The sequence below is a fragment of the Rhinopithecus bieti genome, unplaced genomic scaffold (assembly GCF_001698545.2).
Source record: "Rhinopithecus bieti isolate Rb0 unplaced genomic scaffold, ASM169854v2 scaffold_68553, whole genome shotgun sequence".
Classification (NCBI taxonomy): Eukaryota; Metazoa; Chordata; class Mammalia; order Primates; family Cercopithecidae; genus Rhinopithecus; species Rhinopithecus bieti.
This window is the reverse complement of record NW_016826183.1, coordinates 101,201-114,777: the sequence shown is the minus strand read 5'-3', so window position 1 is coordinate 114,777 and position 13,577 is coordinate 101,201. Positions and strand designations below refer to the sequence as shown.

Here is a 13,577-nt window from a genome sequence, read left to right as displayed (position 1 = left end):
ACCAAGCTTGGCTTCTGCATCCCCTTCCTTTAGGCCTCTGAGGTTCGGCAGCACCCTCAGCTAGAGTCTACAGACCTCCCTTCCAGGAATAGCCCGGCCTCAGGGAGAAATATTCTCTCCTCTGCCGTCCCATCAGCTCCCATGTCATTCCCTTTTACCTTACCCAGTTCTTTCTAGACTTTTCCTAACCCTTGAGAAGCTTGCAGACCTTTGGTCAGAGCCTTCTGCTGCAACAGCCTTCATCCCACAGTGCAATTGCCCTGTTCTCTTGCAATAATCCTTTCGAATAAAGTCTCTCCTTAGATGAAGAAGGCTGCCTTTGTTTTTAATTGAGGTGAGGCTGCAGCAGCCTCAGTGGCCTTGGAGGAACTCAGGAAACACTCATGTCCCAGCTTCAGGAAGCCTGTGACCTCTCGACATTTGGTCCATGGAGATGCCCAGGTGTGTCCCTGCAGTTGGGACTGTCGGACCTGCTGACCCTCAAGGAAGCTCAGCTGCAATGGCCACAGGAAAAAGGCTCTGCCCCTGGATTGGGGAAGTGGCTGATGGGTGAGTTCCAGAAGAGACATCCCAGGACAAGCCCTGCTTCACGGTAGTAGGGTTGGAGACCCTAACTCACTGGAAAGGGGGGAAAAGTAGAGCATGGATGTGCACCCAGGCAGCCTGGCAGCTCCAGGGTGCCCATGGCTCAGGTTGGGCAGCCATTGAGGGTATCAGGGACCCCCTGCCTCGAATCCAGACCCTGGGTCCAAAACCAACAGTTTTCAGACAAGAGGAATCAAGAGACGGTCCCCTGCAGGAGGCTCCTCGAGAAAGATCTAAAGCCAGCAGGTTTCCATAGACAAAAGAAGAATTGCACACGTAGGTCAATTTGAGCTGAAAGGGACCCCAAAGAGCAATCGCCCCAAACTGCTTCTTTTCCTCTGGTCGAAACAGAAACCTCCCTCCTAGTGTCAAACAGAGGCGGGAAGCAGAACTGTGATGAAAATCCTGGTCTCAGTTCTCAAATAGAGTGCTCCCATCACTCACCCCTGCCACCTTAGCAAATTGGAAACCCCCAGGACAAAATGTAATGAGAGTATGGGAGAGAACTGACCTCAGATGTGACTATCCGGGAGGCATGACTCAGTAACGTCTTTCTCAGGCATAATGGGTCAGGTTTTGTTTGCAGTGGGGAAAACAACAACAACAACAACAACAAAAACACCTGACTCTAACTTCAGCCAAAAATGGGAACAATTTTAATGAGTCAAAAGAATGGCATAGAATTAGTTTTCTCCAAAAACAAAACACCTATTAAATGCAGGAACTCATTTTGCATATGAAACATGTGAACCCTGAAAATCTGAGACCGATCTCAGTTAACTTAAAAAGTTTGTTTTGCCAAGGTCGCAGTTAATTTAAAAAGTTTATTTTATGTGACACAGCCTTAGGGGGTCCTGACAACATGTGCCCAAGGTGGTAGGGGCACAGCTTGGGTTTATACATTTTAGGGGGACATGAGATGTCCATCAATAAGTATAAGTTGTACCTCGGAAAGGTGGGACAACTTGAGGCAAAGGTGGAACAACCTGAGGCAAAGGTGGGACAACTCGAGGTAAAGGTGGGACAACTCGAGGTAAAGGTGGGACAACTCGAAGCAGGGAGGGGGCTTTTGGGTCATCCGTAGATAAGAGAAAAATGGCTGCATTGTTTTGAGCTTGGATGAGCCTCTCCAAATGAAGCAGTCAGATCTGCATTTATCTCAATAAACAGGTGGGTGACTTTGTATAGAATGGGAGGTGGGTTTGCCCTAAGCAGTTCCCAGCTTGACTTTTCCATGTAGCTTGGTGATTTGGGGGCCCCTAGATGTATTTTCTTCTCACAGACATTTCACTGAGCTAGGGAACTTTAATTTGTTATCGTACAGTATGCCTCAGGACGAACAATTGGAAGAAACAAGGCAAGAAACAACTCCTGAGGCCATGTCTAAATTCAGGCAAGGAAAACTTCAATCCCTTTAGGCAGGTTTTTGTTGTTTTTGAGACAGGGTCTTGCTCTGTCACCCAGGCTGGAGTATACTAGTGTGATCATAGCTCATGACAGCATCGACATAGCTCATGACAGCATCGACATCCTGGGCTCAAGAGATTCTCCTGCCTCAGCCTCCTGAGTAGCTGGGAAAACAGAGGTGCACCACCACGCCCAGCTAACTGTTTTTATTTTGTCTAGAGACAGAGTTCTACTATACTGCCCAGGCTGGTCTCAAATTCCTGGATTCAAGCAATTCTCCAGGGCCTCCCAAAGTGCTGAGATTACAGGTGTGAGCCATCATACCTGTCCCTTTGACTCAGTTTTATTTGTAAAGTTTTTGGAAGAAACCACTTGGCTTTCATGTATAGATTGAATGTAAAACCATACATCTTTTTTAGATAAAATCTAACTAGTCTCAGTATTATGTTTATCAAAAGGGGTGCTATAAGGGAGTGATAGTTTATATCTTCTTTTTAATTTAAAGGAGATTTTAAGATTTTCTTTTTTTACTGGTATAAACAGTCATCATGTGAGACTATTATATAAGAACGATGATTTTAAAACAGACCCAGCCCTGGAAACAACAAAAAGAAGGCAATTGTCTTTGTATTCAGTTGGGCTGTGCTTATCATTTCTTGTAAGTGAAGTGAGCCACAGAGGGGCTCCCAGCCTCGGCGACTTTGTACTTGTTGAGCTCTTCTGACAGATCTTGTGTTTTGAGTTTGAATTCTTACACAGTAAAGGAATGCCCTCCTGGCAGTGGTCCCTTAACACACGCATCCCCAGGGTTGAATCTGACCCTGATGGGTGGTGACAGCAGGAGAACTGAGCAGGCATAAAGACACTGCGTCCTGCCAACATTCTACGCAACCCTGCCTCCACGTCTCAGCCCTGGGATGCCAATGCCATCTCTGTGCTGCTTTCCAGGTGAATGTCCCCCATATGGATGCTTATCCTAATCACTCTGGGCAGACGAGGAAAAATGAAGATTTATGGGATTACACCTTCTATGCCCAGATGGCTGTATTTACCAGACTCGTCTGGTGTCCCTGGTGATGGCTTTTGTCTTCTGCATAGGCTGAAAGAGCTTTTACAATGAGAGAAACAAGAGGTCAACAGGGGTAAGGATGGCCCGGGCTACTGGTTGTCACAAGTTCTCAGGCTTTGAGCCTCCAGTGTTCAGAGTTCACTGAAGCTAACATGTGATAACCAATGCCTCACAATTCTTCAGTTTAGACTAGGAAAAACGTTTGCTTCTTTTTTTGTTATTTGTTTAGCTTTCTGAGTCTGCTCAAATACTTACCCCTCTCTTTGGGTTGTAGGTAGATAAGAGAACAATGGCTGCATTGTTTTGAGCTTGGATGAGCCTCTCTCTAGGCAAAACTACAGGAAATACTCATTTAAAAAGGTTGTGTTTTCAACTTCTAAACCTTGAGATGATGTTTTCCAAAGATGTCACACGGCGATTTGGGGCACAGGGTGGTCGTTGTCAGACAATTGGTTATCCTATTGTTATGCCCAGACCGTTTATTCCCTGAAGAAGACCACCAGAGTCCAGAGTCAAAGCCAAGCGGCAAGGATCTTTAATGCAAGTTCGAACTTGGTCCCTCCGTTCTACAACATACAAGAGGGCCCCGAACGATGCATGTGCCCGCTTTTTATAGCCCGATGTATACAGGATATGTAAGGTTACAGAGGAACAAAGGAATTCTTTTGATCGCAGCATCACAATTGGTTAATATTCTAAGTTATATATTTAACAGTTTTCTATTTGTTCCCGCGCATTTAGTAAAACTACAAACGGTTGTGACCTTATCGGGGGCTCTCTAGGTGGTGTTTCTGAGATATATGGGGGGATGTGTTTGTGTTGGGCTCAGGAAGTTGGGGAATGTGTTTGTACTGGGCCCAGGACTGAGATATATGGCAGACACCGGCAATTAGAACAGAACAGAGCAGGACAGGGATTTTCACAATGCTTGTCCTTACAACATCTGGAAGCTATAGATAACCTAATCGGTTAGGTCCGGGGTCGATCTTTAACTAGGCTCAGGGCGCCGCCCGGGCTGTCAGGGTGCTGCCTGGGCTGTTTGCCTGTGGACTTCATTTCTGCCTTTTAGTCTTTTCATTTGATCTCTTTCACTGTTAGTCATTTTCCATGAAATATGACAACGGGTCCTAAGTCTACCCTTTACAAGTCCAACACAATCACACAGATTATTGGGGAGAGGCCTCCGTGTGCCCAGCAGATCCTCCTGTCCTCATATTCTCCAGAATGTCTGGCAGCTCTGCAGGAGGGGTGCAGTCAGCAGATGCGCCCACAACAGAGAGCGGGATTCAGTAGGCAAGAGTATGGGAAACGTAGATGTAAAATTGTTAGTGCAATTACATCAGTCAACTATAACGGACCAAAGCGCAGCAAAGCAGGCTTATTTTTGTTGCCTTCAACTAAACGTGTACTTAAAACATCCCCGCATTGTGTTCCCACGCCCCGGCTGCCTCCCTGTCGGGGAGCCCACTCTGTGTCTACCTCTTCTCAAAGCTGTTCTCAGCCCACACTTAGACCAGCCAACTCTTAAACCTCTCTCTTGCCGGTCTTGCTCTCCAGCCCCTGTAGGCCTCTAGCCTTGATTTAGGGGGGTGACTGCTGCCATTAAAAATCTCAGCCCCTTCCCTGCCCTTTTAATGGGTCCCTTGTAGGGTCATCTTTCTCACTCCTTCCTTTATCTCCCCCCTCCTCTTAGCCTTGCTTTCTTCATCCACCTCTTTCTGGGCACATAGATCCTTCTGCTATGTGCTGAACGGCCCTTCTCTCCAGTCCAGAATGTGTCCTCAGAGGCATGAACTTTTGCTTCCGTCCCCTCCACCCAAACACACTTGCCCTGCATTCCAGTGCTTTAAGACCCTGCTCTGCGTAAAATAATCTGCTAGACACATTCACTCTAAGATGACCATTGAGTGAACAATAGGGGAAGATCCAGGTTTTGTGGGGGGCCTGAAGCTGTACCAGTTGTGCTTTCTGTAAGAAAAATAATACATTAGGTATAAAAGTGGGCATTTATTTGGGATGGGAAAAGAAAGCCCAACAAAAGACGGGAGAGCCTTGGTGCCTCCGGTCACTTTCTCCTGGGACACCAAGAAAAGATTTATGAGAAATACATCCTGGGAACTGCTCCTGGAGTTCGCCTGGCTTCCCTCCCTGCCTGCCCCTGAGCAGAGCAGCCCGGGTTACCCAGAGGACCCTGGGAGCAAAGCATCTGCTGCATCAGCTTCGCTGCTGTGTCCCCACTCTGAGGGCACACAGCGAGGGCTTCTGGGTTGAGCCAGGTGCATCTGATTTTTGAATCATGGCTCCAGCTTCAACTTAATCACTGAATGGCCTTGGAAAAGACTTTTACACTCAGGGCTTTCCTCGCCTGTAACGGGGAACGATACCACCTGTTTCCCAAGTGTGTGATGACATCATGTAGGTAATTCTTCAGTCACACCTGGCACCAAACATCCACTAAGTTGTTAACTCTTAGTAATAGGGTTGATTTTATAAACATTTAGGCAGATATCTCCTGGCACACAACTGTGACATTTCCAGTCCACCAGTGGAGTCTCCCAAAGAATTGATCTGACTTAAAAATGATCAAAGCAGGGCCGGGCACGGTGGCTCAAGCCTGTAATCCCAGCACTTTGGGAGGCCGAGACGGGCGGATCACAAGGTCAGGAGATCGAGACCATCCTGGCTAACACGGTGAAACCCCGTCTCTACTAAAAAAAAATACAAAAAACTAGCCGGGCGAGGTGGCGGGCGCCTGTAGTCCCAGCTACTCGGGAGGCTGAGGCAGGAAAATGGCGTGAACCCGGGAGGCGGAGCTTGCAGTGAGCTGGGATCTGGCCACTGCACTCCAGCCTGGGTGACAGAGCGAGACTCCGTCTCCTAAAAAAAAAAAAAAAAAAAAAATGATAAAAGCAAAACAACAATGACAGAAACAACAATAGCACATTTCAGAGCAAAATCCCCCAATGGTTCTGAAAAAATATCAATATGAAATAAGCCACCGCACATCAGAACATCCTCATCTGCATAAACATTTCACCTGTCACTAGCAGTGTATGACTGAAGTGTTGGGACGATGCTATACACCAGTGATGTGTGCCTGTCTGGCGGGGGGCGCTGCTGAAATGAGAGCTGTGCTCACCGAGACCCTGTGATGCCCCGTTCTTCTCCCAGCCTCTCTGCTTTCTTCAGTGATTTCCATTACTTAGAACAAGAGACGGAAATAAATTCCAGGAGAAGTACATGGCATGGAGGGCATGACAGGAGGTGTTGTTAGCATTTGGATTTTATTTCAGGTTTTCATTTTGGGCCTTTTTTTTTTTTTTGAGATGGAGTCTCACTCTGTTGCCCAGGTTGGAGTGTGGCACTCTCAGTTCACTACAACCTTTGCCTCGCGGGTTCAAGCAATTCTCGTGCCTCAGCCTCCTGAGTAGTTGAGATTACAGGTACACAACACCACGCCCAGCTAATTTTGTATTTTTAGTAGAGATGGGGTTTCATCACGTTGATCAGACTGGTCTTGAACTCCTCACCTCAGGTAATCCACCCGCTTTGGCCTCGCAAAGTGCTGGGATTATAGGATTGAGCCACTGTGCCCGGCCCATTTTGGATTTTTGGTTCTGAAGGATGACAGCAAAATTCCTAGTCATCCCGGGCCTTGCTGGAGATCTCAGTCAGGCAGGTCACAGATGGCCTGAGAAACACCAGAAGACATACATGTTGGGAAGTTTTGCTGCCTGAGCAAATTCAGAGCACTGGGATGGCAAATCCATGCACCCAACCCAAGAGGCAGAAGAATAGAGGGAAAATGAGAGAACTGGTCTAACCAGCGCTCCGGAGAGAGCTTGCAGTCTTGACAATCTATGAATTACAATTTTACAACTTGACCTTTGTTTTTTCCCTGTCAAGAATAGAACCATTTTCCCCAGTGAATTTTGTGTGTAGTGTGTTTTCTGCTTAAAAATAAAAGAGGAAGTGTGTGTAAGGCAAATTCCATATTTGCCTTGTTTGCCTTGTGGAAATGTGAGTACTTGAAGAAGAAATGCATTTGTGTGGGGAAAGAGAGGAGAAGATTTTTGGAAAAGCAATAGGACAGAGTTTTCTTCCACGTGTTATTTTGATTCCCTTCTCTAGCAAGGCTGAAACCTGCTCACTGGGCTCCAGTTGCACCTCTCAAACATCTTGGTTTGAGGTTGCCACCATCCATTTCCTGGGACCCATATAAGTATTGATGAGAAAGTAAATGAAGAATAGTATCCCCCTGTAAAGAAAAATACCCAAGGCCAAGTGGGATACTAGGGATACTATTCATCTTTTTGTCATCATTTTATGCTAGTGTTAATGATATTGCTACCTGATATTAGAAACAACTTAGATGTTTTTGGGGGTGAAGAGTTGGGTGGTGCTAAAGAAATAAAACAATTTAATACTTACTGTTGATCTGTGTCGGTCCTCAGAATTCTCCAGTGGATTTCAGTCATTCTTGGTCTATCAGAAGATTTGTTCCTTCAGTCTTGGTTCTTAACAAAAGCTTCCAAACAGCATCTGTAGTTTCAGGGTCTAGGGCTCCCTTGAAAGCATGCGCAGAAAGAGTTCGACATAGTTGGTCCAAATTTACATAACGACTTGCCTTTAAAAAATTGGTCATATAAGCATGTTGTTCCTGAAAAGCTGTTTTCTATAAAGCAAGCAAGTTGACACGTATGTCTCATATCTGACATCTGTGCTTGTCATGTACTATGACCCTCAGTCAACATGACACCCTGGTGAAGGATTCCAGCACAGGCATGTTTTTAGTCCCCTTTTAAGTAAGTCACAATTATAAGGACCTTAGCTCAGGCTGTGTCTAAGCATACAAAGGGATTTAACTTTGTATTGACCTGGCAATCAATCAAAATTTTTAAAAAGGCAGCTTAAAATATTAAATACCCTGAAATACTAATTCCATAGCATGTGCTGCAGTTATCTTCTCTTTGGAAGGTCAGAGAACACAGACACTCATCTTAATGTGACGAGAGAAATATTTTATTAGTCAAGGTAAATAATATTTGGTATTGTCTGGACAGCTTGGTTCTCCAAGCTATCTCTTTTTTTCTTTATAGTAACCTGGATGCTGCTGAGGGTCCTTTGGCTGCTGGGACGTCATGCATAGAGAAGGTCTCCAACTCTAGATAAGGTTGTGTTCACGTCTGTCTTTTATGATCTGCAGTAGGATAAGAAATCCTTTAGTGGCTCCTTGGTGACCCTGTACTTTATGTTTGTGTATTTTGGGCTGGTTTATTTTGCTTTTAGGTGTGGGGCTATACCATGCCCAAAAGTGAGTTTCTGTGTCATGATCAGAGGCTGTTTATATTTTACTAATTTCAATGAGTAGAGTTGACACTGGTTTCTCAAAAACACCATCCTCTTTGTCCTCTAGAATGCCTGTGATCTCCGGCTTGAGAATAGTCCAAAAGTTTTATTTTGATAGGCGTTTCCAGAAGGTGACAAACTTAAGGTAGCAAAAAAATCCCTTCTTTCTGAAGGTAAATTGTTCAAGTCTTTGGACTTGACACACAAGGGGGCGAATTATATTTTTTATTCTACAAATGAAAAGAATGTTATAATTTTAAATTATTTCTAAGAGGGCTATAGAAACAAACACACAAACACAAGTATAGACATAATCACACTTTCTACTTCATTGTTGAAAATTGGATTTTATTTAAAATGCACATCTCATCTTTCAGCTCCCATTTCGAGTGAGAACATGTGGTGTTTGGTTTTCTGTTTCTGTGTTAGTTTGCTGAGGATAGTAGCTTCCAGCTCCATCCAGAACAATGAGAACACATGGACATGGGGCGGGTGGGGGGAACAACATGCACTGGGGCCTGTCGGGGGGTGTACAGAGGGAGGGGCAGCATCAGGAAAAATAGCTAATGCATGCTGGGCTTAATACCTAGGTGATGGCTTGATAGGTGCACAAACCATCATGGCACACGTTTACCTGTGTAAGAAACCTGCATGTTCTGCACGTGTACCCTGGAACTTAAAATAAAAAAATAAAAATGCACATCTAACCCACAGACTTTACAAATAATTTACAACACCTCATTAGGGACTGGCATATTTTTCAGAATTAGTAACACTGAACTTAAGTTATCTTTCCAGGAGGGATTGTGTACTTTGGTGAAATGATTTCCAAAGAAAAGTAAAAACTACTTTTGACCTCAAATTTCTGCTAATTGTGTAATATAAACCTCTATGACCTTAATTTCCAAATATTCTGGCCACATTAAACAAAATAAAATTGATTTGTTAGAAAATGAAGTTTTGTGAATACAATCATCCATCCAGTTAGCCAGCCACTCATTCATTTCTTCATTGTTTTGTTCATGTCTTTATTTTCTCACATTAGTGAGTTGGGTTTTCCTTCTGCTGTGGGAAATAGTGCAAGGAATTACATATTATGAGGTGTATCTCACACAACTTGACTTCCTTCTCTCCGTTCAGTTCATTCACTTTGAAGTGTTTAAGAGAACTGTAGAATAGAAAATGAGGAGGGACCTTTGGGAGAGTGCCTGAAGACACCACGTTCCTTTGGTGTCTAACACCAGCGCGTTAGGGCTGGTGAGCAAATAGGGGTATCCAAGAAGGTGAACTAACCTGTTCTCCTTAGCAGTGTAGCTCTTGGAGTCAGAACACAATCTGGAAGGAAGCTGTGATTCTGGCCAGAACCACCGGCAGTTCGTCACTCCACCTGGAGTTTTAAGGACCATCCAAAAATCCCTGGGGCCTGCGGTGGTTCAGTAAACACAATTTGTGCCACAATCTAGGCCTGGATTTGCCATGGAGAAACCAATTTTTTATCGATGTTGAGGGCATATGAGAAAGTCAGACATAACCAAGCACTATTAGTTATGGTTGAAATCTGAATGGAGATTAATAATAGTGTAACACATTGACTGATTGACAAAACTGTCATCGACATTATTAACAAACTGTAGCAATAAGATGAAGCAATTTATTTTCCTAAGCAAAAAGAAAAAAAAAAAAACAGTCTATGAGTTAAGTCCAATGTTAAACCTCTACTTTTATCCTTCATGGGGTAATATTAATGTTTACTATTGGGTTATAGTCCCTTTCAATGAATTGAAGGTCTAAAATTTAAGGGCTTACAGATTTCTAGACTTCACTGGGCAAGCATTTCTCTAGAGTAATCTAAGATGAAAAGTAATTTTTAAATAGCTGAGCACATGATTTTCTTAAGTAAGGAAATATCAGAAACATGTAGAATTACAAGGTTTCCCCATCCTATGATTGATGAGAGGCTTTTGGGGTGCTGGTGTGTCACACCATGGGGGGCAGCTATGCCAGACTGTATTTATTTGCTGAAAACTTAAAAGGAGTACAAGACCGTTGGGATGGCCATGATTTTACAAAGGATTACATCAAATAGGAGTGGGGCTTTAGCACGCTGTCCAAAACAAATGTTTAGAATAGGATAAAGGAAGCCCCCAAATGCAACAAAACACAAATCCCTTGCCTTTTCCATTATGATGTTTATACCGGGTGGGACCACATTAAGATGTTGATCCCGGGTGGGATCACGTTTCCTTTCTTTTGAAAGGGGAGCCCTGGCATTGGAGAGGCCATCTCTGTCGAGGCCTTTCTTCCTATGAGATGTGGATTAGTCTCTAGGGGGAGACTGTGGCTCCTGCCCACGCCATGTAGGGAAGGGGAGGGAAATCAATTCTGTGCCAGTTGTGGTTGACAGGTTCACCAGAGACAGGATCACAGGGTAAGTGTATTGAATACATTCTAATGCACTGAAACTTCGAGTCATGTTTAGCCCATGAGCTAGTGAAGAGACTTGCCTCGCTGGGTATCCCTGGCCCTGCAGAAGCCTCGGTGGGAGTGACTCCCAGGTTAAGGAGCCCACCTGAGGCTGGCCGTGTTGCTTTGTCCCTCAAGGCAGAGAATGAAATGCACAGGCGCCCGGGACTGGGTGCTAGGCAGACACCGTTCAGGTCTCAGCTCCACCTGTTCATACTTGGGCGATCTTGGGCAAGGACTCATACACTCTCTGCCTTGTTTTCTCTATCTGTCACAGACAGAGATGACAATGCCACCCCCCCAATTTTTACAGGACTGTACATGAACCTAGTGAGAAAGTTCTCAGAGAGCACGTTGTCCAGAGCTGTGTCACCTTATAAGGTCATGCAAAATAAGTTATTTCAACAAGTGGTGCTGGACCCATTGGACATCTGTATATGAAAAAATGACCTTGAAATCTCATACCCAAAACATCTCAGAGAGGATCATAGACCTACATGTAAAACCTAAAACTATAAGACGTCCCAGAAGAAAATGTAGGAGAAAATATCTGTGACATTGGGTTATTTATAGATCTCTCAGATACAACAGCAAAAACACAATTCATAACAATTTTTTTAAAATGATAAACTGGGCCAGGCGCGGTGGCTCAAGCCTGTAATCCCAGCACTTTGGGAGGCCGAGACGGGTGGATCACGAGGTCAGGAGATCGAGACCATCCTGGCTAATGTGGTGAAACCCCGTCTCTACTAAAAAATACAAAAAACTAGCCGGGCGAGGTGGTGGCGCCTGTAGTCCCAGCTACTCGGGAGGCTGAGGCAGGAGAATGGCGGGAACCCGGGAGGCAGAGCTTGCAGTGACCTGAGATCCGGCCACTGCACTCCAGCCCGGCAGCCCGGGCGACAGAGCGAGACTCCGTCTCAAAAAAAAAAAAAAAAAAAAAAAAAAATAAACTGGACTTCCTCAAAATTACAAAGTTCTGCTCTTTGAAAGATGCTGTCAAGAAAATGAAAAGACAGGCTACAGATAGGGAAAAAATATTTGCAAAACCCATGTCTGATAAAGGACTTGTATGCCAAAGAATCAAAACTCAATAATAAGAAAATCATGTCATAAAAATGGGCAAGAGATTTGAAAAGACACCTTGCTAAGGAAGATATTCAGATGACAAATGTGCACCTAGAAGAGAGCTTACCATAATTAGACACCAGAGAAAAGCCAGTTAACACCATGATGAGATGCCAATGCTTTCCTATGAAAATGGCTGACACAAAGCATCATCGGGCCAGGAGGCCTGCCAGCCACGGACACCTCAACTGAACACAGAGGCTGGGAGGGGCATGGGAGCCACTAAGAGTGGCAGGTGGAGCTGGAGCTGTGGATGCTGTGGGCATCTTTGGAATACTACTACTACTACTACTACTACTACTACTACTACTACTACTACTACCACTACTGCTAAGAGCGTCACTGTTGGAGGGGAGAGCACCCTATCAGAAAGTGAATTCAACAGAACTAAGTGTATCCTTCAGCCGGGGCAGAGGGGTAGCTGTGAGTTGCAGTTGACCAGCCAACTCAAGTTTCCGCTGCCATCAGCAGTGTGAGGGGCACTGGAAGGAGTTTAGTTCAACTATAAGGAAATACAGAAAACTTGTCTGTTTTTTAAAATTGGAGTTGCATTGTGTGAATGTTGTACCCCTACCTACTCACCCCCATGGTTTGTCAGCAGTCTTGGGAATATCTGAGTGTTGTTTCCACAAAACTGAATTACCAGTAAGCTGGGGAATCTCTCCTGTGCTGTTAAAGAGTTGCCCTTGAGTTGCTCACAAGTGCCTGTGGGATGTGTCCCTAAAGTAGAAACCAGTGGGACTAAACTGTGGCAGGAACACTGTGAAGATGGCACTGGAAAGTGTAATTCTTTTTTTTTTTTTTTTTGAGACAAAGTCTTGCTTTTGTCACCCAGGCTGGAGTGCAATGGCTCAGTCTTGGTTCACTGCAACCTCTGCTTCCCAGGTTCAAGCAATTCTCCTGCCTTAGACTCCTGAGTAGCTGGAGTTATAGGTGCCCACCACCACACCCGGCTAATCTTTGTATTTTTAGTACAGATGGGGTTTCACCATATTGGGCAGGCTGATTTCGAACTCCAGACCTAAGGTGATCTGCCTGCCTTGGCCTCCCAAAGCGCTGGGATTACAGGCATGAGCCACCATGCCTGACCTGGAAGTGTGATTCTGCCTTTTACAGAAGCTGATAGCATTTTAAATGACTTTACTGCAGTGGAGGTTTTAAGAAACATTTTTAAGCATCGGAATCCTTTTTCCCAGATCTGCATATATCCAGAGCCCCCAACAGGAAGAGCCAACAGACGGGTCTCGGCTGCAGCCAGCAGTTCTGGATGACAGACAGTTGCCATCCCCAGTACCCCCTCAGCGGGCTCCTGGGCCCTCCCCACTCAAGGTCATTTGTTTTTGAAACCACTGGCCTCCTTCACTGGAAGATTCTGTACATCCGATACCAATTCTGTGAGTTTACCTGTTGAATGGAGTGGGAGTCTTACTGTTCAAAAGGTTGTAATCAGAAAATGTCTTTTAAAAGGCTGGAAGGAAATGTACAAAAAGCTTAATAGTGATTATCTCCAGCTGGCAATATCAGCCAAAACCTACCTACCTTCCTACCTTCCTTCCTTCCTTCCTTCCTTCCTTCC

The 13,577-nt window shown here is 44.8% G+C and overlaps 1 pseudogene; it reads left to right on the top strand.

Annotated features, from left to right (window-relative positions):
- The window catches only part of LOC108522881 (dol-P-Man:Man(5)GlcNAc(2)-PP-Dol alpha-1,3-mannosyltransferase-like), a 36,243-nt pseudogene that overhangs the window by 20,677 nt on the left and 1,989 nt on the right, over positions 1-13,577 (top strand).